Source organism: Pan troglodytes, chromosome 19, assembly GCF_028858775.2.
Source record: "Pan troglodytes isolate AG18354 chromosome 19, NHGRI_mPanTro3-v2.0_pri, whole genome shotgun sequence".
Classification (NCBI taxonomy): Eukaryota; Metazoa; Chordata; class Mammalia; order Primates; family Hominidae; genus Pan; species Pan troglodytes.
In genome coordinates this window covers 11,673,497-11,680,394 of record NC_072417.2, presented here as the reverse complement: position 1 = coordinate 11,680,394, position 6,898 = coordinate 11,673,497, and the positions used below count along the sequence as shown (strand labels likewise).

At 53.6% G+C, this 6,898-nt stretch overlaps 1 protein-coding gene across 2 annotated transcripts in view; it reads left to right on the top strand.

Annotated features, from left to right (window-relative positions):
* The first annotated feature begins 2,593 nt into the window (after positions 1 to 2,593).
* ABR (ABR activator of RhoGEF and GTPase) overlaps positions 2,594 to 6,898 on the top strand; it is a 203,030-nt gene continuing 198,725 nt past the window's right edge. The window contains exon 1 of one of the 2 annotated variants that reach the window (XM_024350157.3): positions 2,594 to 3,147. The gene's annotated coding sequence lies outside the window, so the exon portion shown is untranslated. The remainder of the gene's footprint in view (positions 3,148 to 6,898) is intronic. The other variant, XM_063799498.1, reaches the window with a different exon arrangement.

The following is a 6,898-nucleotide window of genomic DNA, read 5'->3' as shown; positions in this document are numbered from 1 at the left end:
GCTCTTTGTGACCAGGAATATACTTGGTCATTCATTCATTCACACTCGCTCATTCATTCACTGAAACTATTTGTGCAAGGTCCTGGGGTTACAGTGAATCACAGAGATGTGGTTCCTATCCTCCAAGAGACCTCAGTCTAGCAGGAGAGACAGGCATTGAACGTTTACAAGAGTCCTGAGCATTCAGAAGCAGGGAACGACGCAGGCCTTCCTGGTCTGGTGGGTCGGGAAAGCTCCCTGGAAGACAAGATACTTAAGACCAGAAGGGAGAGTAGGAGTTACCCAGGCAGAGCGGGGGTAGAGCGTTTTTGCCAGTGATGTCAACCTATGCAAAAGTTCCAAGGCAGGAAAAAGTAGAAGAGAGCAAGGAGCAGAATGTGCCAGATGAAGCTGAAAGGGGTGCAGAGGCCCGGCCACAGGTTCCTTAGGCCACCAAAAGGATGTGTGGGTCTCTATCCCGACAGCAGTGACTCGGGAGACTGAGGCGGGAGAATCACTTGAACCCGGAGGCGGAGGTTGCAGTGAGCCGAGATTGTACCATTGCACTCCAGCCTGGGGGACAAGAGCGAGACTGTCTAACAAAAAAAAAAAAAAAAAAGGAAGCCATAGACAGGTCTTAGTAAGAGAGGAATGACATGCTACATGTGTTTTAGGATGTCTTAGAGCAAGTCTTCAGTTGTGTTAGACACTGGGAAACTCTTTCCTCTAATTGATCTTCATATCTTTGATGTCAGTCTCGTGAGCCTGGGACTGCTCCAACCAACAGACCCAGCCAAAACGCGGCCACTGTGGCCGGACTCTCACCCTTCTTCACTCGCCTTTCGGGAGAACACGAGTCATGTGTGCTAGTTTCTCGTGCCAGCTCCTGGCACCGGACTGTGTGTTCATGAGACTGAGCTGACCAGCTCAGGACAAGGTGCCAAGAGCTTGGGGAAGAGGAAATTAGGAGTCACGAGGTTTCACGATCAGAACCCGAAAGTGCTTTATGGAAAATTTGCATGTCCTGGGTGCAGCTCAGCCTAAGAGAAGCTGGTGCAGTGATTTCAGGGGTGTGTGTGCCTGGCTTCTGGGAGGGGCAGCCAGAGGCACCGGCTTCCCTTGTGAAGGCAGCTGGGTCAGACTGCCCCCTCCCTCCACCCCTACGTTTATGAAGGCGAAATTTAGTAGGAAGGACATCCAAAGCAGTGTGATGGGGAAAGAGGACCAGCTGGGGGTGAGATGGGAACTCGCCATCCGCCATCCTGTTTTCCCCAACCAGGCAGAGTTCTCAACGCTCTTGGCACTTACAACAGATGTTCTGTAGGGCAAGTCCTGTAGGACATTTTAACATTTCTGGCTTCTGCCTACTGAAGGCTAGTAGCGACCCCTAGTTATTGTGACCTCTCTTTTTTTTTTTTGAGACGGAGTCTCGCTCTGTCACCCAGGCTGGAATACAGTGGTGCGATCTCGGTTCATTGCAACCTCCGCCTCCCAGGTTCAAGCAATTCTGCCTCAGCCTCCTGAGTAGCTGGGACTACAGGTGCCTGCCACCACGCCCGGCTAATTTTTTGTATTTTTAGTAGAGTTTCACCGTGTTAGCCAGGATGGTCTCAAATTCCTGACCTAGTGATCTGCCTGCCTCGGCCTCCCAAAGTGCTGGGATTACAGGCATAAGCCACTGCAGCTGGCCTATTGTGACCTCTTTAAATGCTCCCACACATTGTTATTTTTATTTACTTATTTGTTTTTTTGAGACAGGGTCTCGCTCTGCCTCCCAGGCTGGGGTGTTAGTGGTACGATCTCAGTTCACTGCAGCCTCGATCTCAAGTGATTTTCCGGCCTCAGCCTCTTGAGTAGCTGGGACTACAGATGCCCGCCACCATGTCCGGCTAATTTTGTGTTTTTAGTAGAGACAGGGTTTCACCACATGAGCCAGGCTGGTCTGGAACTCCTGACCTCAAGTGATCCGCCTGCCTTGGCGTCCCAAAGTGCTGGGATTACAGGTGTGAGCCTCTGTGCCCGGCCCAATTTGATAATATTTTATTTATTTATTTATTTATTTTGAGAGGGAGCCTCACTCTGTCGCACCCAGATTGGAGTGCGGTGGCATGATCTCGGCTCACTGCAACCTCTGCAGTGATTCTGCCACCCAGGTTCAAGTGATTCTCCTGCCTCAGCCTCCTGAGTAGCTGGGATTACAGGCACCCACCACCATGCCCGGCTACTTTTTGTATTTTTTTTAAGTAGAGATGGGGTTACACCATATTGGCCAGGCTGGTCTCGAACTCCTGACCTCAGCTGATCCGCCCACATTGGCCTCCCAAAGTGCTGGGATTACAGGTGTGAGCTGCCACACCCGGCCCATTTGAGGATATTTTAGTGAAGGTTTTGTCCGGCGGGATGATCATTCTCCCCATGTCACTCCTGGGGGCTTCTGCTCTCTCCTTCCCGGACGGAGTTCCTCCTGACTCCCCCAGCTGTGTTCCCAACAGCAGCCTGCAGCCCTGTGTCCAAGCTGGAGATTTTTGTCCAGGCACTTGCGGGCCGCTTGGCTGGAAGCCTCTGGTGGCCGAGGTGCTGCTGTGCGGCCGCCAGATGGCGCTGGGGAGCCCCCACTCTGCCGCAGGACGGGCAGAGGCAGGACTGGACTGCAGAGGGAACTTGCCTTAAAGAGGCCTGGTCCTTAAAGAGACACAGCACACACGGCCCGACCGGCAGCCCCAGAGCAGAGACTCCACTGATGGCAGGCGCCCCTGGCTAGGCTCTGAGGTTCCTTTGCCCTCGCCTTGCTGAATGGTGAGCCGCTGCCTCTCGGAGCCTGTCTCCTTGACAGCCTGCCCTCGGCTCCTGCGGCCACTCCTGGGCCTGATGGGGACAGGGCCAGCCTGGTGGGTGGTGTCAGAGGTCCTGGCAGAGCAGCGTAGGCCTGGGATGCGTCTGCAGAATTCTGGCTGAACGAGCGAGTAGCACGGCCAGCTTCGGGGCCGTGGTGACCACAGGAGGGCAGAGGGCCAGCCCGTGAGCTCTGACCCCAGCTGGACGTGCTCTTGTTTCCCTTGGGGCTAAGGAGATTGGAGCCACTGAACTGAATCTCTGGGTTTTGGAGACTTAGAGAATCCATTGGACTCTTCTGCTGGCATCTTTCTGAATGCTGATGGGGACTTGGTGGTAAGTAAATGAGGAGGGGGCTCCAGGCCCTGCTGTCGAGCCCTCGGACGGACCCTTTGGGAAAACTCTGCTGTTGACCTGTGGGTGGTGTCATCTGAGCCATATCAGGTGAGGGCCACGTGAGCTGGGGCTTGACGAGACACCCTCCTAAAACAGTGGCTCGGGGAGTGCACAATCTAAGCCAGCGGCTCTGCCCAGGATGCTGCCCTTGCTGTGGCCCCTGGCCATGGGAATGGGGCTTCAACTCGGCCCCTGGGAAGTGTGTGGGGGCGTGTGGGGAGTGTCGCAGCTGCAAGGACCTGATGTCACTGTGCTTTATCCTGCTGTGATGCCTAGGGAGGCAGTGAGGGGGTGAATGCAGCTCCCCGGGGAGCAGGTCCACATCTTGCCAGGGCAGCAGGTCTTCCCATGACTCAAGCTGACACAAAACTTTGGTGCAGAAATGACTAACTGGGAAGGGCTTCCAGTTCACCTCTGTTGCCTGTAGATCTCACTGGCTGCTGGAAAAGCCGGGAGGCTGAGCAGAGGGCAGGTGAGAAGAGGGCAAAAGACAGACTCGTAGGCTGAGACTTCACCCTTACAGGTGACACTGTGGAGGCCTGGGGAATTTTCTTCTTTCCCCAGACTGGAGGGCTGAGGATGAATCTTAGAATAGTAAATGCTGGCTGCACATGGTGGCTCACGCCTGTAATCCCAGCACTTTGGGAGGCCGAGGCGGGCGGATCACCTGAGGTTGGGAGTTCGAGACCATCCTGGCCAACATGGCGAAACCCCATTTCTACTAAAAATACAAAAAATTGGCCAGGCGTGGTGGCGGGCTCCTGTAATCCTAGCTGCTCGGGAGGCTGAGGCAGGAGAATCGCTTGAACCCAGGAGGCAGAGGTTGCAGTGAGCCGAGATCCTGCCACTGCACTCCAGCCAGGCAATAAGAGTGAAACTCCGTCTCAGAAGAAATAAAAAAAAGAAGAATGGTAAATGCTGCTTTACTGTACCAAGGAAATGGGAATAGAGCAAAGCATGGAAAACAGGCCACCCCAGGATCTGACAGGTAGTTTATATTCTGCTAGTGCTCATAGGAGGCCTGGAGGTCGTCTTGTTGATCCACCTAAGCACATACCTTCTTTTTTTTTTATTTTTTTTTTATTTCTTTCTGAGACGGAGTCTCACTCTGTCACCCAGGCTGGAGTGCAGTGGCACGATCTCGGCTCACTGCAACCTCCGCCTCCCAGGTTCAAGCGATTCTCCTGCCTCAGTCTCCCGAGTAGCTGGGATTACAGGTGCCCGCCACCACGCCCAGCTAATTTTTGTATTTTTAGTAGAGACGGGGTTTCACCATGTTGGCCAGGCTGGTCTCGAACTCCTGACCTCAGGTGACCCGCTGGCCTCGGCCTCCCAAAGTGCTGGGATTACAGGCGTGAGCCACTGTGCCTGGCCCTGGGCGCATACTGTCTACAGATGTGAACACTGAGGCTGGAAACTCTTGAGACTGGCTGGAGGCATTGAAGAAGTGGGGTTTGGCCAGGACTGGCATTTGGGAGATTGTCACTGGACTTTGTTCAGCTTGTCTCCAGGGTCATCTGGCCTGCTGTAGTAGATATGGTTTTCTTGGGATACCAGTTCTCTTTCTACTTTATCATCAGTGGCCCTGGGAGGGTTCTGAAATAACGCTGCCTGCCTCCCTCGTGTAGCTCCAATTTCTTCCTCCCTGAGTTTAACTTCATTCTGTTTATTCATTCATTCACTAATTGCCGCTCAATGCAGAGATTACACACGGGAACCCTGGATTCAGACTTGGTTCATTTCCAAGCATCGCCATCTGCTAGTTAGCCAATGGCTTAGCCTCTCTGCACCTCAATTTCTTCTTCTGTGAAATGGAGATAATAGTAAATTGGCTTATTGTAAGGATTAGGTGAAATAACCTACATGAAGCAGATAGAGCAGTGCCTGGCACTTAAGAAGCACTCAGTAGACCAGGCACGGTGGCTCACATCTATAATCCCAGCACTTTGGGAGGGTGAGGCAGGAGGATCAGCTTGAACCCAGGAGTTCAAGGCTGCAGTGAGCTGTGAGAATGCCCACTGCACTCCAGACTGGATGACAGAGCAAGACTCTGTCTCAAAAAAAAAAAGCACTCAATAACTGTTAGCTGTCATTAATTTTATTTGTTCAATGTGCATTATTGAATGCCGATCTGCTAGGCTTTCGGCAGAAAGCTGATCTGGAGGCACCACGAGGTCGTAGCTGTGCTGGGAGTCTACCTGAGCCTTGTTCACCCACTGCGCTGAGCACTGGGTCTGCCCAGTGAGGAAGATGCAGTCCTGGTTTTTTTATTTTTTATTTTTGAGATGGAGTCTTGCTCTGTCCCCAGGCTGGAGTGCAGTGTCGTGATCTCAGCTCACTGCAAGCTCCACCTCCCGGGTTCACACCATTCTCTCGCCTCAGCCTCCCGAGTAGCTGGGACTACAGGCACCCGCCACCATGCCCAGCTAATGTTTTGTATATTTAGTAGGGACGGGGTTTCCCCGTGTTAGCCAGGATCGTCTCGATCTCCTGACTTCGTGATCCACCCACCTCGGCCTCCCAGAGTACTGGGATTACAGGCGTGAGCAACTGTGCCCGGCTCTGGCTTTTTTTTTTTTGAGAGGGAGTCTCACTCTGTTGCCCAGGCTGGAGTGCAGTGACAGGATCTCCGCTTACTGCTGGGATTACAGGCACATGCCACCACGCCTGGCTAATTTTTGTATTTTTAGTAGAGACGGGGTTTCACCATGCTGGCCAGGATGGTCTCGAACTCCCAGACTCAGGCTATCTGCCCATCTCGGCCTCCCAAAGTGCTGGGATTACAGGCGTGAGCCACCGCGCCCGGCCAGTCCCAGCTTTTAAGGACCTGATGGGCCAGTGAGGGTGCAAACTCTCGGTTTTTTGGTCATCACAGTCAATTTTTGGTTTTGGTTTTTCATTTGAATGTAGAGGGCCCCACTCCCTCCCACCCACTGTGTATTCAGCCTCTGCACGCACCGGGGCTCCCTGCCTGGCCCCCGCATGGGAACATATTTTTGTCATCAGCGGTGACCTCTGGGTGATCAAGGAAGCAGAGACTCCTGGGGCCTTCCTGTCGTGTGCAGTGGAGCTGAGCTGCTAACATGAGAAGGGAGGAAATGTGGAGATACCCAGTTTTGGTTCTAGGGCCCGTCCCCTTTTTTCCGTCCTGGCCAAGAACCAAGGCTTCTACCTTGATTGGTAGAAGCAAGAGTTGGTCGTTGGAGAGGCCGTGAGTAGCACGTGCTTGGGAATTAGGAGCAGGGCAAATAGCCTTGAAAATGGGATGTACCTTCTTCCCACTCAGCCCCTCATCATTAACCCAGTGCTCTTGGCGGTGCACCCAACCATGAAATCCCCTTTAAGTCCAGTGATGAGGCAGGAGCAGGCAGGTCACCCTGGGGTTGGGGAGCTGCAGACAGTCTGAGTGCACAGGCTGGAGGGAGGGCTGGGAGGGTGGAGAGCACTGGCCCCAGGGACTGTCTGGGGAATGCTTAGAAGGGGCCTGGAGGAGGCAGCTTGATAGATGGGGGTTCAGTGCCTTGGGGAGCACTGGCTGGTCCCCACCCGGTCCACATTTAGCTGAATCAGGAAGGTCTGTCTGCCACAGCTCCCCGCTGCTCTGACAGATTGGGGTTGATCGCTGGGGTTAGAGCACTTCAGGGTAGCATCACCTTTGGCAAAGCTCGGAGGAGAAGGACTCTTTAACTCC